General features: G+C 40.1%; 1 protein-coding gene across 3 annotated transcripts in view; it reads right to left on the reverse strand.

Moving 5' to 3' along the window:
- USP48 (ubiquitin specific peptidase 48) overlaps positions 1–12,155 on the reverse strand; it is a 93,102-nt gene that overhangs the window by 78,835 nt on the left and 2,112 nt on the right. The gene's annotated exons all lie outside the window — the stretch shown is intronic.

Raw genomic sequence — 12,155 nt, forward strand, 5'->3', positions numbered from 1 at the left:
GGGATGTCAGGAAGGAGGGAAGGATGAATAGGCAGGGCAGAGGACTTTACACCAGTGAAATTATTCCATGATACTATATTAGTGGATGTATGACATTATCCATTTGTCCAAACCCACAGAATGTACACACACACACCCCACCAAGAAGAGCAAACCCTAATGTAAACTAGACACGTGAAGGTTACTAAAAGTGGGCGGGGGGGGGATGGGTTAGGTTAAATAGGTGATGGGGATTGTGGAGTGCATTTATTTCACTATACTGTACACCTGAAACTAATATTACACTGTATGTTAACTAACTGTAATTAAAAAAACAAACAACCAAAAACTAATCTCCAGCAGGAAAGAATGGAATACTACCAAATGCCATTTTTCCCCCCAGTATTAAAAAACAAAACAAAACTGGGGTGCCGGGCTGGTCAGTGGGTAGACCATGTGGCTCTTTTTTTTTTTTTTAAGATTTTATTTATTTATTCATGTGAGACAGAGACAGAGAGAGAGAGAGAGAGAGAGAGAGAGAGAGAGGCAGAGGGAGAAGCAGGCTCCCAAGGAGCAGGGAGCCCGATGCGGGACTTGATCCCAGGACTCTGGGATCATGACCTGAGCTGAAGGCAGATGCTCAGCCATCTGAGCCACCCAGGTGCCCAAGACCATGTGGCTCTTGATCTTGGGGTTGTGAGTTTGAGCCCCAAATTGGGCAGTGGGGGGCGAGAAAGAAAGAAAAAACCAACCTAAACTTAAAAAACAAAACCATAGACATTGGGTGATAATGAGGTGTGAACGGAGGTTCAAATGTAACCCTCTGGGAGTGCCTGGGTGGGTTGAGTGTCCAACTCAGCGGGGAGTCTGCTTGAGAGTCTCTCTCTCTCTCTCCCTCTGCCGCTCTCCCCAACAGCGATCTGGTGGGCTCTCTCTCCCTCTCTAAAATAAATAAATAATCTAAAAAAAAAAGAAACAAACAAACAAACAAGGGGCACCTGGGTAGCTCAGTCATTAAGCGTCTGCCTTTGGCTCAGGTCATGATCCCAGAGTCCTGGGATCGAGCCCCACATCGGGCTCCCTGCTTCTCCCTCTCCCATTCCCCCTGCTTGTGTTCCCTCTCTCGCTGTGTGTCTTTCTGTCAAATAAATAAAATCTTAAAAAACAAAAACAGAAACAAACACACACAAATGTAACCTTCTGGTGGGGAACACTGATAGTGGGGGAGACTAGGCATGTGTGGAGGCAGGAGGTACATGGGAAGTCTCTAGACTTCTACTCAATTTTGCTGTGACCCTAAAATTTCTAAAGAAATAAAGCCTAGGGGAAACCTGGCTGGCTCAGTCGGTAGAGCATGTGACTCTTGATCTTGGGGTCGGGAGTTCAAGCCCCACACTGGGCAAGGAGCCTACTTAAAAACAAAAACAAAAAAGCAGATGCCCCTGAATACAAAATACAACAATAAAATAAAGTCTACTGAAAAAAATCTGAATGAACAGGAACATTTCCATGTATATACTTTTACCTCTATTTTGTTTAAAGCTTTTGACTTCTTAAAAAAAACAAACCTAGGAAGCTTTTAATTACTGATATAGAAATCTCTACAGGTATAGAACAGTGTATGCGGTACGCTACATTGTGTAGGAAAGGGAAGGAGTAAGAAAATGTCTGTTTGCTCTTATGTACACAAACACTGAAATAATCTGAAAATAATGAAGGCTGTTCCTTACAGAGGATGTGGAAAAATGGGATGACGCGGGCAGCCACGGGAATGAGCATTCTCAATGTATACTTTCTAAAAATCATTTTCCTAACAAAAATATGCAAATAAAAATGAAAATCATTTTCCTATTTAAACAATATGACTATCAACTATTCACATAAAATTATTTTACTTTAAATTTTTATTGAAGGGGAAACTTGTTTACTTAAATTACTAAAGCACTTATTTTCCTGATGCAGTGAAAATAAAAGAGAAACAAGATAATCTGAACTCTAGGTTCTAATGACTGAAAACTAGTGTTTTTGTTCATGGTATTATTGTATCAAGGTCTCAGGTGTTAGACATGCAAGATATAAGCAAAAATAAAAACAAAACAGCCAAAAAAAACAGGTCCCTTGGCATGTATGTCCCTCTTCTAGGATTTCTCTGACATAAATATAGAAGTGTTAGGCAAAAAAAGTTTGAGCAGCAACTGACAAAGTCTATAAAATTCAGCACCAACCTTATATTAAATATCATGGATGGAAGCCGTCCTAAAGCCCTGACAATCCTTTACATAGTTTATTGGATATAAAAAAAATTATATATTTTTTAAGTTTCAGAATTCAATCAACCTTTGAGGCTCTGCCACCTAGTAAAAGTGAAATATTTTCCTTTTTCCAGACCTCAAAAGTTATGCCCCACTAAATTGGGGATTAAAAAACTCACCCTATAAAAATGATCAATATACCAAATACTCTTGTAAACAGCATATTAAATCAGTTGGCCTGAAATTCAAACTTCTATTAGAGAAAGGGATTAGCCAAGCAAAAGGGATTTAAAAAGTGAGCCAACTCAGAAAATCTATGAATCTACTTTCTAATAGGATATCCCCCAAATTGGTATTAAAGGAAAAATGCTGGGAGGTAGGACAGAGGTGCTAACTGGCAAGTCAAAAGTCTTTCCCTATGTGGATAGGCTTATTTAACCACTAAAATTGGAAAATCTTTCCCCCTCCTACAGTGGAACTTAGTTCTCCAAGGAGGATGATTTGAAACGTTTCTCAGGCTTTATACAATTTGGGAAATAATGGCTTCACGTTTGAAAATATACCTTCCAACTTCACTGATAATCAAAAGATATCATTTTGATATCAAGAGATATCATTTATGGGGCGCCTGGGTGGCTCAGTTGTTAGTTAAGCATCTGCCTTTGGCTCAGGTCCTGATTGGGATCGAGCCCCTCATCGGGCTCCCTGCTCAGTGGAAAGCCTGCTTCTCCCTCTCCCACTCCCCCTGCCTGTGTTCCCTCTCTCGCTGTGTCTCTGTCAAAAAAATAAAATCTTTAAAAAATCATTTATAAAACAAGTATTTTTTTTCTTAAAGATTTTATTTATTTGAGAGCGAGAGAACACAAGCAGGGGAGTGGCAAAGGGAGAGGGAGAAAGCAGGCTCCCCAATGAGCAGGGAACCCAACAGAGGGCTCGATCCCAGGACCCCAGGCTCGGGATCATAACCCGAGCCTAAGGCAGACATTTAACTGAGCCACCCAGGCGCCCCAAAAAGTTTTTAAAATTTCATACTCAGGGTCACCTGGGTGGCTCAGTCGTTGAGCGTCTGCCTTCGGCTCAGGTCATGATCCCGGGGTCCTGGGATCGGGCCCGCATCGGGCTCCCTGCTCTGCGGGAAGCCGGCTTCCCCCTCTCCCACTCCCCCTGCTTGTGTTCCCTCTCTCGCTGTCTCTGTGTCAAATAAATCTTAAAAAAAAATGCACATAACATGATGGTATTGTTTTTACGTATATGCAGGAAAACCAAAAGGAATTATACGAAAATATTACAATCTTGTTCTGAGTGGTGGCTTTTATTTGAGATGAATTCAAGTCAGCAGTGAGCTCAGACTCCTTAGAAGCCCAATATAACTACATTTCATTTTAGCTTATCTGTACTTCTCAAATTGGAGTGCACATCAGTGGATGTATAATAAAGCCACAAGAAAAGCATCCTGTGTCATCCTGGACTCTAAATTTCAATTAGTTTTACCAAAAAAAGGTTAAAGGAATTTTTTTAATATTGCACAGAAAACAAAAGGATTTTAGAACAAATGAGTTTTTTCTTCTATTCCATTTCTTTGTAAGACTGTCCAAAATGTAAGAATAACTTTTTCTTAATAATTAGGTCTTTACCTTGGAAGCCAAGAGAAATATGAGGTACAGAGGATTCTCAAAAGAAAAGTCTCATTTGGTTAATTTTTATTTTTTCCCCTATGTACATCTTCCCCTTCCCTTGGAATCACTACTTTTTCTATCAAAGATCTTTACCATTAGCAGTCATTCAATACTCTTCTACATTGCTAAGGTCACAGAGAACAGGAAACCCTTAAATTCTTCCAGGCCCTTACTTCCCAAATGACAAGAATAAAATAAAAGTAATCAATTCCAGGTGGACTGTAGATCTCATTTTGAAAAACAATACAACTTGGGGCGCCTGGGTGGCTCAGTTGGTTAAGCGACTGCCTTCGGCTCAGGTCATGATCCTAGAGTCCTGGGATCGAGTCCCACATCCGGATCGAGTCCCACATCGGGCTCCCTGCTCAGCGGGGAGTCTGCTTCTCCCTCTGACCCTGCCCCCTCTCGTGCTCTCTCTCTCTCTCTCTCAGATAAATAAATAAATAAAATCTTTTTAAAAAATGAAAAACAATGCAACTTGGTAGAGGATAATATCTGTAGGACCTGGGGGAAGGTGAAGATTTCTTACCCAGAACACATGCAAAAAGCAACAACTATTAAGAAAAATATTGACAAATTGGACTAAACTGAAATTAGTACTTCTGTTCATCAAAAAGATGTTATGAAGAGAAAAAGGTGGGGCACCTGGTTGGCTCAGTCGGTAGAGCACGACTTTTGATCAGGGTTCTAAGCTGAGCCCCATGTTGGGTGTAGAGATTACTTAAAAATAAAATCTTTAAAAAATAAATTAAAAAAAAATTCAATGAGAGGCACGCCTGGGTGGCTCATTCGTTAAGTGTCTGCCTTCAGCTCAGGTCATGATCCCAGGGTCCTGGGATTGAGCCCAGCATCAGGCTCCCTGCTCCACGGGAGGCCTGCTCCTCCCTCTCGCACTCCCCCTGCTTGTATTCCCTCTCTTGCGGCTCTATCAAATAAAATCTATAAAAAAATTTTTTAATTAAAAAAAATTTTCAACGAGGCTTAAAAAAAGGTAAAGTACCTCACTAGAGGATATGTAAATACTTGAATATGAAAAGGTCAATTTCATTGGTCATTTAAGAAATGCAAATTAAAACCACAATGAGATACCACAACACATCCATCATAATGGCTAAAATTAAACCGATTATGGTGAGGATATGTAGAAAATGAACTCTCACATAGCATTCAGGAGAGTCGAATGTGATATAATCATTTTGGAAAACAGTCCGACATTATCTAATAAGCTAAATAAACATTTAGGACCCAGCAAGTCCTCTTTTATCAAAAATGTATATATATGGGAAAAAAATGTATATATGTGGTACCAAAAGATACGTACAAGAATGTTCACTGCAGCTTTATTCCTAACAGCCAAATACTAGAAAAATTCCAAATGACTATTGCCAGCAGAAAGGATCAAGTATACTATAACACAATGAAATACTGCACAGCAGTAAAAATGAACACACTACTGCTACCCACAACGTGGACAAATCACCTAATCCTGAGCAAAAGAAACCAGACACAGGATGAACTACAATGTATAATTAATTGTATACAAAGTTCCAAATAGGCAAAATAATCTGTGGTGTCTAAAGTAAGGGTAGTGGTTACTTTTGAGGAAGATGTTAATGACCAGTAAAAGGCAGTAAATGAAAGATGGGTGTGTTCTGGATGCTAACAACATTTTAATCTTGGTGATAGATACATAGATACGTTCCCCTTGTGATAATTTACCGTGTGTAATGTTATGATTTGTATACTTTTCTGTATGTAAAAAAATACATTTTATTTTTTTGAAGATTTTATTTATTTGAGAGAGAAAGAGAGAGTGCATGAGTTGGGGAGGATCAGAGGGAGAAGCCAATTCCCTGCTGAGCAGGGAGCCTTATGCGGGACTCAATCCCGGGACTCCAGGATCATGACCTGAGCTGAAGGCAGTCGCTTAACCAACTGATCCACCCAGGCAGGCACTTCTTTTTTTTTTTTTAAGATTTTATTTATGAAAAAAAATTTTTTTTAATTAAATAAGAACACTAGAAAAATTCTAAGAGGAATTAAGAAGGGTCTTACCTTATCAGATATTCTAAAAATATTAATTGGAACTGTGATCATAATAGAGATAATGAGTCAAATTAAGGGGCGCCTGGGTGGCTCAGTAGTTAAGTGTATGCCTTCGGCTCAGGTCATGATCCCAGGGTCCTGGGATCGAGCCCTGCATCGGGCTCCCTGCTCCGCGGGAAGCCAGCTTCTCCCTCTCCCACTCCCCCTGCATGTGTTGCCTCTCTCGCTGTGTCTCTGTCAAATAAATAAATAAAATCTTTAAAAACAAAAGTGCTAAAAAAAGAGTCAAATTAATAAGAGAAATAAAAAAATAGAAATAAAATAGAAATAAACCCAAGTACATATAATTTATTATATAATAAATGTGGTCTTTTTAACTAGTGAGGGAAGACTAGATTATTCAATAAATGGTTTAAAAAACCTGAGTAGCCATTTGGTCAAAAAGTAAAATAAAGCTGGATCCCAATCTCACTCCCTAAATCAAACTAGACTGTAAAGGACAAAGACTGAATACATAAAATGAAACCATCAATACTAAAACAAAACATGAGTGTATATTTCTATAATCTTGGAATCGGGAAATTCAGAAACCATAAAGAAAAACACCACATAAATTTGACCACATAAGTGAGTTTTAATGTACCAAAAGGAAAAAAAATTTTTTAAATGAGGAAAAAGGATCTTCAGCAGAAATATTCAATAAGCTCTTAAAAATCAGAAAATGGTCAGCAATCCAGGACACACAATTCACAGAAGAAATACAAATGGCCAACATATATAAACAGATGCTCAATGCCACTAGCAAAAAAAAAAAAAAAAAAAAAGCATATGAAAATAACATGCTATCTTTCACTATTAAAATTGGTGTTTGAGGGCGCCTGGGTGGCTCAGTTGGTTAAGCGACTGCCTTCGGCTCAGGTCATGATCCTGGAGTCCCGGGATCGAGTCCCGCATCGGGCTCCCTGCTCGGCAGGGAGTCAGCTTCTCCCTCTGACCCTCCACCCCCCATGTGCTTTCTCTCTCTCTCAATTCTCTCTCTCTCAAATAAATAAATAAAATGTTAAAAAAAAAAAAAAAGATCTAAAGTTGGTGTTTGAAATAAGAATGGCTGGGGTGGGAAACAGGCTGAGTATAGAATGCAGTGTTTATAGTATGGCCTTTTACCACCTATCAAAATTTTAAATGGTCATCATGCCCTTTTTCTCTTTCTCATCTTGCAACCTAAGTGAAACATTCACTCAACCGAGATACATATGTTCACAGAAACACTATCTGTATAGCATCAAAAACTGAGAACCCAAAGGTCCATCAACAGGGAACTGGTTAAATTATAACACATCAACCTCTACACAATGAAATACTACATACCAAGAATAAGGTAGGGCGCCTGGGTGGCTCAGTTGTTAAGCGTCTGCCTTCGGCTCAGGTCATGATCCCAGGGTCCTGGGATCGAGTCCCACATCGGGCTCCCTGCTCAGCGGGAAGCCTGCCTCTCCCTCTCCCACTCCCCCTGCTTGTGTTCCTGCTCTCACTGTCTCTGTCAAATAAATAAATAAAATCCTTAAAAAAAAAGAATAAGGTAAATTTTCTAGATGCACTACTATGGAAAAAAGTGTATTACCAAATAAAAACAAATTGCAGAAAGTATGCAGTGTGACATTCCTCCCCTTTTTTCTAAAATAACAATTATAGGGGCGCCCGGGTGGCTCAGTTGGTTAAGCGACCGCTTTCAGCTCAGATCATGATCCTGGAGTCCCGGGATCGAGTCCCGCATCTGGCTCCCTGCTCCGTGGGGAGTCTGCTTCTCCCTCTGACCCTCCCCCCTCTCATGTGCTTGCTCTCGCGCGCTCTCTCTCTCTCTCTAATAAATAAATAAAATCTTTTAAAAAAATAACAATTACATTGATTATATTCTGCCTTTTCTGTAAAATGTATGGCACACGAAGGAACTTCATCTTCTGGGGCTTTACCCCAGTGCCACTCTAGAATACTACACCAAACCCATAGTAGGTGCCAAAATTATTTGTTGTCTAAAAGAATATTTACTCCAGTAAGATATACAACAGGTACTCAAATATTTGAATTTAAAAGACATACAGAAAGAAAAAAATAATATACAGTTTTAACAATGGTTAGTTAGCCTGAGATTAAGGAGGGGCTTTGACTTTGCACAAAAATTAAGAACTAAGTATTCTCTGAGTGTTAAAATGTTAGCAGAAAAATACATAACCATAAACAAGGATAGATAAGGACCCAAGTGTCATGGAACATAAAACACCTATTTAAACCAGTTAAGGGCGCCTGGGTGGCTCAGTTGGTTAATCGACTGCCTTCGGCTCAGGTCATGATCCTGGAGTCCCGGGATCGAGTCCCACATCGGGCTCCCTGCTGAGCAGGGAGTCTGCTTCTCCCTCTGAACCTCTTGCCTCTCATGCTCTTTATCTCTCATTCTCTCTCTCTCTCAAATAAATAAATTTAAAAAATCTTTAAAAAAAAAAAAATAAACCAGTTAAGATGGGGCACCTGGGTGGCTCAGTTGGTTAAGCGGCTGCCTTCGGCTCAGGTCATGATCCCAGGGTCCTGGGATCGAGCCCCGCATCGGGATCCCTGCTCTGCGGGAAGCCTGTTTCTCCCTCTCCCACTCCCCCTGCTTGTGTTCCCTCTCTCGCGGTCTCTCTGTCAATTAAATAAATAAATAAAATCTTTAAAAAAAATAAACCAATTAAGATGCATAAAATTGGCAATTTTTAGATCAAAGTTGTGTTAAGTAATAAAAGAACAGGCAATCAGAATAAAAGAAGTGATCGATCATCAGTCAACAACTGTTAAAGCTGGGTGAGGGGGGGATTCATGGTACCATCCTCTCTGCTTACTATGTATGTTTAAAATTTGCATTAAGGGGCACCTGGGTGGCTCAATCATTTGAGCTAATGTGATCTCAGGGTTGTGGGCAGGAGACTGGCCCCCCAGGGCCAGGAGGTGGGGGGGAGTGTCAGGTTCTGCTGGGGGGGGGCGGAGTCCGCTGGAGGTTCTCCCTCTACCTCTGCCCCTCCCCTTGCACACAGGCACACTCTCTCAAATAAATCTTTGAAAACTTTTATAAAATTGGCAAGAAGTTTTTTTTTTTAATTAAAAAGCAGGTCCCCTAACTTGCCCTGAGGGTCAGGCTCAAGGGACCAATAATACTGCTAAAATGAGGAAACATGAAACACCTGAGAAAGGCGTTGCCCGCGAACATCATCAATGAAGAACAGCTGGATGAAGGAAGCTTCAGAGTGAGGCCTTGCAGCCCTCACAAGGGTTTTGGACTGGAGCTATGAGAAGTCAACTAGCATGATACTGACTTTCTAGAATGTGTTACATTTCTGTGATGCTTTAATTTTTTAAGTCATTGGTACTGTTTCTCTAATGAGAACAAAAGAGACATTGTACTACCAAGTCCAAACTGAAATTTTCATATCAAAATCTTAACTATCACAAAAAGAAAGAAATTAACATATGAGACCTATCAGATCAAAAAGTGTGATTAAGGGGCACCTGGGTGGCTCAGTGAGTTAAGATTCTGACTCAATTTTAGCTCAGGTCATGATCCCAGGGTCCTGGGCTTGCGTCCTGCATCAGGCTCCCTGCTCAGCGGGGAGCCCCTTCTCCCTCTGCCTGCCACTACCCCTGCTTGTGCTCCCTCGCACACGCTCTCTGTGATAAATAAAATAAATAAATCTTTAAAAACATTCTCTCTCCCTGTGCCTCTCCCCTCCCCCATATTGTGTTGGCAATGGTATAAGGAAACAAGACATTCTTACACAGTAGGATTGTAAACTGGAACCATCATTCTGGTGGGTAATTTAGCAATATGGATCAAAATGAAAAATGCACATCTCCTTCTCAACCAATCTACTCCAAGGAACTTACTTAACTATTACCCTTGTTGTTAGCAACAACTCTGCTTTAAGAATAAAGATTATACATAATATTTGCAGAACTCTGTAAGTATAGGTACAGGTTGCTTTCATCATGATTTTACCAAGCAGTTTCAGAAATGTAAATAATCTTGATTAATTTACTCTTTGAGAATAACTAAACACCTCTTCAGCTCTGGAATCTCGTAACAATTGTGTATGTAAAGTATAAAAAAGTATATTGATTAAAAAAGTATATTGATAAAAATTGCTTGGACCTCAGATTATGCGTGGTCTCAAAAGCACAAGCAATCAAAAACAAAAACAAAGGGGCGCCTGGGTGGCTCAGTTGGTTGATCGACTGCCTTCGGCTCAGGTCATGATCCTGGAGTCCCAGGATTGAGTCCAGCATCGGGCTCCCTGCTCAGCAGGGAGTCTGCTTCTCCCCCCTCTCATGTGCGCACGCTCTCTCTCTCTCTCTCTCTCTCTCTCTCTCAAATAAATAAATAAAATCTTAAAACAAAAACAAAAAAAACCACACCACAAAAAAACAAGTTTGGACTACATAAAATTAAAAGCTTTTCTACTACAAACAGTACCATCAAAAATATGAAAACACAACCCATAGAAATGAGAATATTTAGAAATATAAGGAATTTGTATCCAACATATAAAGAACTCTTACAACTCAATAATACAAAACAACCCTATTTTAAAACGGGCAAAGGACTTTAACAGACATTTCTCCAAAAATACACGGGAGGCCTAGAAGCACCTGAAAGATGCTGAACTTTATAGTCAGCAGGGAAATGCAAATCAAGACCACGATGAGATACCACTTACACCCACTAGCACGGCTCTAAGAAAAAAGAAACAGGAGCAAAGATGGGGAGAAATTGGAATCTTCATACACTGTACGTAAAACAGCACAGTCACTTTGGAAAATAATTTGTCAGTTCCTCAAAATGTTAAACATAGTTTTATGACCCAGCAATTCCACTCCTACAGATATACCCAAGATAAATGAATATATTCACACAGAAACCCCTACACAAATATTCTTGGCCACATTATTCATAGTAGCCAAAAAGCGGAAACAATCCAAATGTCCATCAACTGATGAACTGATATATATATGTGGAAACTACGTACATAAAACGGAATATTTGGCAATTAAAAAAAATGAGAAACGGCCAATACACAAAAAGATGTTCAACTCATTAGTCATTAGGAAAATGCAAACCAAAAACACAATTAGATACCACTTCAAATTTACTGGGAGGGGGCGCCTGGGTGGCTCAGTTATTAAGTGTCTGCCTTCGGCTCAGGTCATGATCCCAGGATCCTGGGAGAGAGCCCCGCGTCCGGCTCCCTGCTCAGCGGGAAGCCTGCTTCTCCCTCTACCACTCCCCCTGCTTGTGTTCCCTCTCTCACTGTCTGTGTCAAATAAATAAATAAAATCTTAAAAAAAAATTCACTGGGATGGCAAACAAACAGAAAGTAGCATGTGCTGGCAAGGATGGAGAGAAACTGAAACCCTCACGCGTTCCTGGTGAAAATGTAAAATGAACAGCACAGCAGCTGTAGAAAGCAGTGTGGCAAGTCCTCAGTTAAACATAATTACCATGACCCAGCAATTTCACTCCAGGTAGACACCCGAAAGAACTGAAAACACGTATTCTAACAAAAACTTGTAGCCAACTGTTCACAGCAGCACAATAGCCAGAAAGTGGATATAACAAAAATGTTCATCAAGTTAACTATGTGAGGTGACAGATGTGTTTAACTACCTTGATCTTGGGGTGGTTCAGTCAGTTAAGCGTCTGCCTTTGGTTCAGGTCATGATCTCAGGCTCCTGGGATGGAGCCCCATATCGGGCTCCCTGCTCAGGGGGGAGCCTGGTTCTCGCTTTCCCTCTGCCTGCCATTCCCCCTGCTTGTGCTCTCCCTCCCTCCCTTCTGTCAAACAAACAAAATCTTAAAAAAAAAAAAAAAACTACCTTGATCTCAGTACTCATTGCACCACATGTATGTATATCAAATCATCATGTTGTACACTTTAAATATAGGCAATTTGTCGAGTGTTCCTCAGTAAAGTTGGGGGGGATTTTTTTAAGTCCATCAACTGATGAGTAGATAAAATATGGTATATATCCAAACACTGGACTATTATTCAGCCACAAAAAGGAATAAACTACTGATCAATGCTACAACATGAAGACACTGCAAAATATGTTATGTGAAAACCAGACAAAAAAGGCTATATATTGTAGGATTCCATTTATATGAAATATTAATAGAGAA

This window comes from Zalophus californianus, chromosome 4, assembly GCF_009762305.2.
Source record: "Zalophus californianus isolate mZalCal1 chromosome 4, mZalCal1.pri.v2, whole genome shotgun sequence".
Classification (NCBI taxonomy): domain Eukaryota; kingdom Metazoa; phylum Chordata; class Mammalia; order Carnivora; family Otariidae; genus Zalophus; species Zalophus californianus.